The sequence below is a fragment of the Megalobrama amblycephala genome, unplaced genomic scaffold (genome assembly GCF_018812025.1).
Source record: "Megalobrama amblycephala isolate DHTTF-2021 unplaced genomic scaffold, ASM1881202v1 scaffold517, whole genome shotgun sequence".
NCBI classification, from domain to species: Eukaryota; Metazoa; Chordata; class Actinopteri; order Cypriniformes; family Xenocyprididae; genus Megalobrama; species Megalobrama amblycephala.
Genome location: NW_025953431.1, coordinates 9,127 through 18,555, shown reverse-complemented (window position 1 = coordinate 18,555; position 9,429 = coordinate 9,127). Strand labels below are relative to the sequence as shown.

Below are 9,429 nucleotides of genomic sequence, written 5' to 3'. Positions count from 1 at the left end.
GTTAATCTGCCGTGTGTCTGTCAGCAGTTTGCAGATGCAGACAGACGGATTGGACTTAAATCCCCAGTATGACACAGATGGACAAACCACACAGACCTTGGAGAAGGTGAACACACACACACACACACACACACACACACACACACACACACACAATTGTGTGTCTGTGGAAGCAGAGATGATGGTCAGATGATGTGTGTGTGTGTGTGTGTGTGTGAGTCTCAGGCCCGACCAGCGGTTCTGCAGTGAGTCTGTGTGTGAGTCCATTAGGAAGCGAGGGGGAGGGGTTTACAGACCACGCCCACAAACATGCACTAGTGATAAACAAACAGTGCAAGATGAATCGCACTTTGGTAATTGTGGTTTTTATGCTCATCTTTTGTCTGGGACAGCCCAAAATCATACAGTGTGTATCAGGCATTAGATAGAATAAATGTTTTTGTAGGAGACTTTGAGCTTTGTAACTTTGCAGATCTTATACATGCACAAACAGCTACATAACAGACTAAAGAAAGAGAAAACATGAAAACGCATCATATGAGCCCTTTAATACATTAATACAAATGTAATACAACTATTATTAAAAACATGATGTATACACTCAAGCTTCCTTTATTTGTTTTCTTAAAGTGAGCTTGAACTGTTTTTTCCTCCATAATCAATAAAAATTAATCTTTAATTAGTCTTTGTCTCCCTCTGCTGGTACAACACAAACACAAACATATTCAGGCTCTATATTTTCTCTGTAACAAAACCCTGAGTTTATACTGTGCCTTTATACACATAAAATGGTTAATCTCTGAATGAGAAACTGTAATTTGCTGCTGTGAAATAAAAGGTGTTTCTCTGCCGCCTCATCATGTCTGTCAGAGGATCATTGAAATCTAAATGAAGTCTTAATTTATAACAGTGAAGTCACTGTATCTTCAGTCTCTGATTCTGTTGACTGTGAGTCTCTGTAGTGGATCCTTATTCACCATCAGATGATCATCAGAAGATCAGACTGTCATCTAAATCCTAAAATAAATCACACAAACAGTCACATATGCAGTATGAGACATTACATCTGACACATCTTTTCATGAGAAAACTGAGCACTGACTAGATAAGCTATATTAATTCATTCTCAAACATGATAATATTGCTTCAGTCTGATGCTCAAAGTCACTTTACAAAATCAAAAGGACATGAAAGGTCACTTCCACACGGTCAGCTGATCCAGAACCAGCAGAAATGATCATTACACTCCACTACAGATTTAATATTGTTAATATCAAACAACCCAAATCTCAGATTATCACACACACAGAGACAGTTAAAGGAGAAAAGCTGAAAATAACATTAATATTATTTATACAATAATTTACAAAAATATAAGCAGAAGTTTAAGTTCAGAGACCTACAGAAACTGAACTGAATTTGAGACTCATTATCTGATGATCTCAGACTAAATGTACACACACACGACACACACACACACACAGACAGACACACACACACACACACACACACACACACACACACACACACACACACACACACACACACAGTGTTACTGAATCTGGTACAATTTCTTTAATTTCTAGTGAGTAAAACAGACATTTGAACTTCAAATGAAAATATGATGATGAAAATTTTTAAAAACTATTGTTACCATAGTGTCTCCAGTTTATAATGTGGATCATCCTTCAGATCCTTCACCAGCTTCACTCCTGACTGTGTTAGTTTATTATATGTCAGATCCAGTTCTCTCAGGTGTGAGGGGTTTGATCTCAGAGCTGAAGCCAGAGCAGCACAACCTTCACTTCCTCAACCTGTAGAGAACAATGACACACTCTTCACTCTCTCACATCACAATCCCACATCACATGTTTAATGTGAGATTTACCATGTTATTTGTGTGTGTTTGTCTGAAAGGGAAAGCTTATATAAAAACAAATATAACAAATAATTTATATCACATTAAATAACATGTAAAGATGATCACAGAAAAGAGATGGATGTGACGGTCATTAATGATTCTTGTTCTTCATGTATCAAAGTCCTGACTAGTGTTGTCACGATACTGGAATTTATAACTTCCATACGAAACCTTGAAAAGTCTCAATATTCAATACCATTTTCGACACCACAGGGAAAAACACTTTATATACTGTCATATTTTTAATATTATTTCTTTTTTTTTTGTACATCTATTGAAAGTCTATCCAATCAAAAACTCTTCTGAAGAGATCACTTTATATGATAAAGCTTTTAAAGATTTTTTCATATATAAACGTTGATCAATTATTACAATTATCTCACAAATATTTGTAACTCAATGTATTTGTTTTTGGGGTAATTTTGTAGCAATATCGTACACACACAGCACAAGGAAGCTTGATTTCAAATGGTAAATTGAATTAAAACAGACAAGAATATAGTAATGAAATAAGAACAAATGAACAATAGCACAGATAAATACAATAGAATAAAGATAGAAATGAAATGGACTGCTTTATTTTTTCAGGTGGGTCTAACAGCAGTATTCAGGTCAGAAACTGACAACACTAGATTGAGTGTGTTTAAAGTAAAGAGTGTTAAATGTTGATCATATCTCCTTACTGAGGAGCAGCTCATGTGTTCAATCATTTACAGATCAATCACTCCGATCACCTCAACTCAACAAACACTTGAACACAGAAACATATGATTTCTACACTCTTTCTAAGTCCGTTTCGTCTGATGCCTTTGGTCTGAGGCTGTTTCGTTTGATGCCTATTTGTACTATCTGATGCCTATCTGACGCCGTTTTTCCTGAGACCTGAAGCCTTTCAGTCTGAGGCGCGATGCCGTTTTGTCCGATGACTGAAGCCTGTTCGTTGTATGACTGAGGTGTGAGGAAGTCCTAAAATGTACACCGTACATCATCATGACAAACAGGACATTTGGACAGCATTTCTCATGGAAAAGTGGATAAGTATTCATACACAGCGCAGATCATAATCAGAGAGCGTGTTTTTAAATAAAGTTGTTTATAAATACAGTTTGTTGGTGACGTTGATCCGCGACCATGGTGTGCTGTAGTCCGTTTATAGCCTACTGTTAGCTTTTTATATCTGACCACTTTATTTAGGCTTCAGAATGTATAAATGTTGTGTTAACTTGTGAAGATTATCTTGATAGACAAAACGTGTAAGTGTCATAACCCTTTGTTAAACACAGAGCTTATTTTCTGCGATTTTCCAAAAGTCTATGGGAAAAATGCATTGGCTTTCGATCGAGGGAACCCGTGTGTCGCTAACTTCCGGGTTGGCCTACAAAAACACGTCATCCCTGAGGTACTCTATTGACCCTTCGATTTCACAGCGAGACGAGATCTCACAGAGACTCACGAGATCAAACGAGACTTGAGAAGAAAAACAAATGGAGGACAATCGACGTTGTCAGCTGACTCTCCTGCCACACGCTGTTTTAATGAATGTAATTAGGACTTTCATGATTCCTCGTTTAAATTTGAGTACTCGATTTAAAAAAATCCTCAATAGACCCTTTTCACATTTCTGTGTTTCTCAGTAGTGGAAGTCGTCATAGTTGGGTAAACTTTTATAGCGGTGAATGAGAGACTACATTAAATATATTTGTGTTTCTATTTGAGCAAATATCAAAAGAAAAACTCCATAATAGTGTTTTTACAACCTTCAAAAAGAGGGAAAAAATAGAGAGCGATTAATAACGGCAGTCAGAAGAGAGAAAGATGTCATTTTTACCGTCACTCCCATAGAAACACCCTTACAGCAGCGCTAACTAGATTTATGTAATTTGATGCAAATGTAATATAATACTAAATATATTGTTATAAATTCACATAAAAATTTTAAAAATGAAAGTATAAAAAAACCCACACGCATCATAATCTGAAAACCACGCACACCGCTGCAGTGTGAGAGACCTGGGGCCGTATTCACAAAACATTTTATCTCACCACTAAGAGTTCTCCTAAACTGCAGTAAAAGTTCTTAGTTAAGAGTTTCTCTTAAACCTGTTCACAAAGCTGCTGAGACAATCTTTTAAGGAATAGACAAAAGTCTGAAGGTAAGAGGAAGGGCGGGGTTGACCTCGTTGCTATGGATGATGTCAACACACTTACTAACTATGACCACAGTGATTGGCTGATGGGAGGAGTCTCTGTCAGCGATTTAATCATAGAAATATTGTAGAATGAGATATCATGTTTCCATATTGAAATAAAGATTTTAAAATGTAGGCTAAGTGTCACTAATTAAGCTAGTATATGTTCAGTTAATTGTCCGCCTCTTACATGTCTGTGTCTCGAGAGAATGCAGAATTCAAGTCACAAATGATGCTTTATAAACAAAGATACAAAAACACACTTATTATATATATATATATTTACTCTATTCGATCATTTGTAAATGTGAACTTGTGAAAACAACTGCCACAGGTAATAGTACATTATTTATTTATTTATTAAAGATTTATTCTTGGCATCTCATTGTAGATTCAAATCTATAAATCAAAATATATTGCATTTCTGAAGAAAAGGTTCAGCACCCAAGGCTCTATCGCTGTCGTCTCATGGTGTTCAGTGTCTTTAGGACTGTTTGTGATTTGGTGACTCAGGAGTCCTCTTGACTACTCCTATCGTTTCACAGATTTAGGAGCTTTTAGCCTTAAGATGATTTGTGAATACGACCCCTGATGAAGAAGATCAGAATCAACATATTTATTCATTTGTAATAAATATTTTAGTCATTATTCTGTGTCATTTTTCATTGAAAATCATTTCACTGTATGTAATTCACACATTCATGCCAAAATTCTTAATTAATATTCAAAGTATTCACACTGTCAAACCGTTACTGTTTACGATTGATTAAATGTTTAACATCATTAAATTTCTTTAAGGCAGTTACCGCACATTCATTCATCTATTTTAAAACTGCTCTTACGAAAATTAACCATGGTTTTACTACAAATAAAACTAAAAACATGGTTATTATAGTTAAACCATGGTAACCACAAATGGTCCTTTAACCATATTTTAACCATGGTATTTTGTAGTAAAACGGTGGTAATACAAATGGTAATCGATTCCTGAAAAAAACATGGTTACTACACTTTTACTATAATAAAACCATGGTTAATTTTCATGAAGGGTGTTTATCAGTCAAATTCACTTATAAATGTAAATTCAACAGGTAAGAAATATGACCCATTAGAGAAAAACACAGTTAATGAGAAGACGAGCACTGGACTGCGACAGGTTAGATGGGAAATAAATGTGTTTGGAAGGAAAGATTTCAGCAAGTTGAAGATATGACATGTAGATATCACAATTTAAATAATGCTATGAGTTTAATGTTGAAAACTGAAATGAAAAAATGAAATCTGGCCACGCCCCCAAACCACGCCTCCATTATTTAAAAAAATATATATTTATTTTATCACATTTAAAGATATTTCACATATTGTAGTAATACATACTATTGTCCTGCAGCATTTAATAATCATGATAATAATTAATGTATTATATAATATAATAAAAGTATTAATATAATAATTAATAAATATTATATTAATATTTATTATTAATAAATAATTGCTATTATTAAAGTACATGCCAAAAGACTGGAAACAATTATTTTGAAATAAATCTCTTTTGCTCACCAGGGCTGCATTTATTTGATCAAAAATACAGAAAAACAGTAATATTGTGAAATATTGTTACAAATAAAAAAAAACAAGTTTTCTCTTTTAATATATTATAAAATGTAATTTATTCCTGTGATAAGTAAGTAATGGTAAATAATGTGCTCACTCACAGAATCAGACCGCTTTTTATATCACATTTCCCATTATGAATTATGACATCATTTGGTTCGTTGGTCCGTTAACTGGGTCAGATTGCTTTCACATCTCATGCGAACCGCTCCAGAGTTCGTTTGAAAGCGTACCGAGACCACCTCAACGCTGCTGCCTGCCTGCTGTCTGACCTACGCTCGGAGCTTCGTGGAGTTTATCCTAAATCCTTCTCTTTATTCCTATTCACATAATACAACTTTCTTATTTTTCACTAGATTACTTAACCTATTGCATAGTATTACTAAACGGAACGATTTATTACTAGCAATCCACCAGCGTAATCACCTAGTGTTAGCCATAGCCTGCTAGCTACCGTCTACTTTCTTTTTTCCTCTAAACCAACCTTCCTTGTCGATTTAATGGCGGATTTATCAGATGTATGTTATTCTGATCTGTCCTCGCCAGATCGGGAAGCTGTGGAGACGTTGCTGCCCGGCATTCATCGATCCACCGCGAGGTACAGCGTCCCGCACATCACCCTTGCCCCAGGCACCGGCAAGCGACCGAGACATCCAGCCAGCGAGTCCCGTGTGCGTTGCAGTTTTTCGGACGGCGTTCATCAAACACACGGTCAGTCATGTCCGACGATTATCATGTGTATTAAATGCAACATGTACAGCTTAGCTCTTTCTGTCAGCAGTGAGCCTTACACATGTGATAAATGCAGGGATATTGTCAGGCTGACAGAGAGAATCTCAGAATTAGAGACACGCATCCAAACTTTAATTGAGGATAGTGAGAATGAAAGGGCCTTAGATACTGCTTTGGATGCGACTAGCCTAGTAAACACTGCACATTCGGTTCCAGTTGTAGAAGCCACGCAGCAGGCTAACTGGGTGACTGTGAGGCGGCATAGTGGCAAGAACAAACACCACTCTTCCGTTCCGATTAGAACATCAAACAGGTTCTCCCCACTCAGTGACGCACCCACTGAGAATCCTGTTGAAAGTGCCCTAGTTATTGGCGATTCTATTACACGGAACGTGAAAATAGAGACACCAGCCACCATAGTCACATGTTTGCCGGGGGCCAGAGCACCTGACATCAAAGCAAATTTAAAAGTGCTGGCTAATGCTAAACGTAAATATTCTAAAATCATTATCCACGTCGGCACAAATGATGTTCGACTTCGCCAGTCGGAGATCACTAAAATTAACATTAAAGAGGTGTGTGAACTCGCAAATTCAATGTCAGCAGAAGTAATTTGTTCTGGCCCTCTTCCTGTTCGTCGGAGTGATGAGATAGTTAGCAGGTTATCATCACTCAATGGCTGGCTGTCTAAGTGGTGTCCGCAGAATAATATAGGTTTCATAGACAATTGGAAAAGCTTTTGGGGCAGACCTGATCTGTTGAAAAGAGATGGTATTCATCCCTCCCGGGATGGTGCTGCTCTTCTATCTAGAAATTTGGCAAATAGTCTTAGAGCTGAAACATGACAAACCAGGGCCCAGATCAGGACGCAGACAAACTGGCTAAACCGACCGTCTGCTAGCCGCCTCACGTCACAGAACTCAAATAATTCACAGCACATAGAAACTCTTTCACCTAGATATTATCACATAGAGACTGTGTCTGTACCTAGAACTAGTAAATACAAAAAACTTCCGAAACCTTTTAAGGGTAAAAATTTAATTGATGTTCAAAAAATGAAAATCACAGATAAATCAGATAAACAAATGATAAAGCTTGGGTTACTGAATATTAGATCTATTTCTTCAAAAGCACTTATTGTAAATGAAATTATCACAGACAATAAACTAGACTTGCTGTGTTTGACAGAAACCTGGCTAAAACCAGACGATTACATTACTTTAAATGAATCTAGTCCTCAAGGTTATGACTATCGACACAATTCTCGACAGAAAGGCAAAGGGGGAGGTGTTGCTGTAATTTATAGTAATATATTCAGAATCATTCAAAAGAATTTCAAATATAATTCTTTTGAAGTGATGGTGCTTTATGTAACATTATGTAAGTTGACATTTGTGCTGGCTACTGTATACAGGCCACCAGGGCACCATAATGACTTTATCAAAGAATTTGCTGATTTTATATCAGAGTTAGTACTGGCTGCGGATAAAGTCCTTGTTGTTGGTGATTTTAATATCCATGTAGATAATAATAAAGACGCATTTGGATTGGCATTTGCAGACATTTTAAACTCTATTGGAGTTAGACAACACGTGTCAGGACCCACTCATTGTCGTAATCATACCTTAGATCTAATACTGTCGCATGGAATTGATATTGATGCTGTTGAAATTCTACAGCAGAGCGATGATATATCAGATCATTATTAAGTCTCGTGTATAATACAGTTAGCCAAGGCTACAAAACCACCACCCAGCCATAAATATGGTAGAACCATCACTTCTACCACTAAAGATTGTTTTATAAATAATCTCCCCGAGCAGTTTCATCGCCTTAGTATACCTGACAACTTAGAAGAACTCGATGCTGCAACAGAAACTATTGGCTCTCTCTTTTCCAGCACATTAGATGCAGTCGCTCCTTTACGTCTAAAGAAGATTAAGGAAACTAATCCAACGGCGTGGTATGATGAGCACACTCGGGCTCTAAAACGAGCTGTTAGAAAAACTGAACGTAGTTGGAAGAAAACAAAACTAGACGTTTTTCGCCTTTCGTGGAAAGAAAAAATTATTGAGTACAGAACGGCTATAAGAAATGCTAGATCTACTTATTTTTCAAATCTCTTAATAGAAAACAAACATAATCCTAGGTATTTATTTGACACAGTGGCTAAATTAACTAGAAACAGAGATTCAACTGCTGACGTTTCCAAAGAGCACAGCAGTAATGACTTTATGAACTTCTTTACTTGCAAGATTGACAATATTAGAGAGAAAATTATAAACATGTAACCGTCTACAGTTTCGCTTCAGACAGTGCACTGTAGTGTCCCTGAGGTAAAACTAGAATCATTCGCCGCTATAGGAGAGGAAGAATTATCTAAACTTATCAAATCATCAAAATCAACAACATGTATGTTAGACCCAATGCCGACTAAACTACTGAAAGAAATGCTTCCAGAGATCGTAGGTCCACTTCTTGTTCATCTTTAACACTAGGACACGTGCCAAAAACTTTTAAGCAGGCTATTATTAAACCTCTTATTAAAAAACCTCAACTAGATCCGAGAGATTTAGTAAATTACAGGCCAATCTCGAATCTACCTTTTCTGTCAAAGATACTAGAAAAGGCAGTTTCAACACAACTGTGCTCCTTTTTAGAAAGAAATGGAATCTGTGAGGATTTCCAGTCAGGATTTAGACCATACCATAGTACTGAGACTGCTCTCGTTAGAGTTACAAACGATCTACTCTTATCATCCGATCGTGGCTGTATTTCTCTATTAGTGTTATTAGATCTCAGTGCTGCTTTTGACACTATCGATCACAACATTCTTTTAAAAAGACTTGAAAACTATATTGGCATTAGTGGAATTGCTTTGGCATGGTTCAAATCTTACTTATCTGACCGTTATCAGTCTGTAGTAGTTAATGAAGAGATGTCGTATCGATCACAAGTTCAATATGGAGTACC

General features: G+C 36.5%; 1 long non-coding RNA gene across 1 annotated transcript; it reads right to left on the bottom strand.

The window, feature by feature from the left end:
* Nucleotides 1-521: 521 nt before the first annotated feature.
* LOC125261875 lies at nucleotides 522-1,795 on the bottom strand. Its single transcript, XR_007183460.1, has 2 exons — nucleotides 1,655-1,795; nucleotides 522-1,017 (listed from the first exon to the last, which is right to left on the bottom strand). It is a non-coding gene; the product is annotated as an uncharacterized LOC125261875 (long non-coding RNA).
* Nucleotides 1,796-9,429: the final 7,634 nt, after the last annotated feature.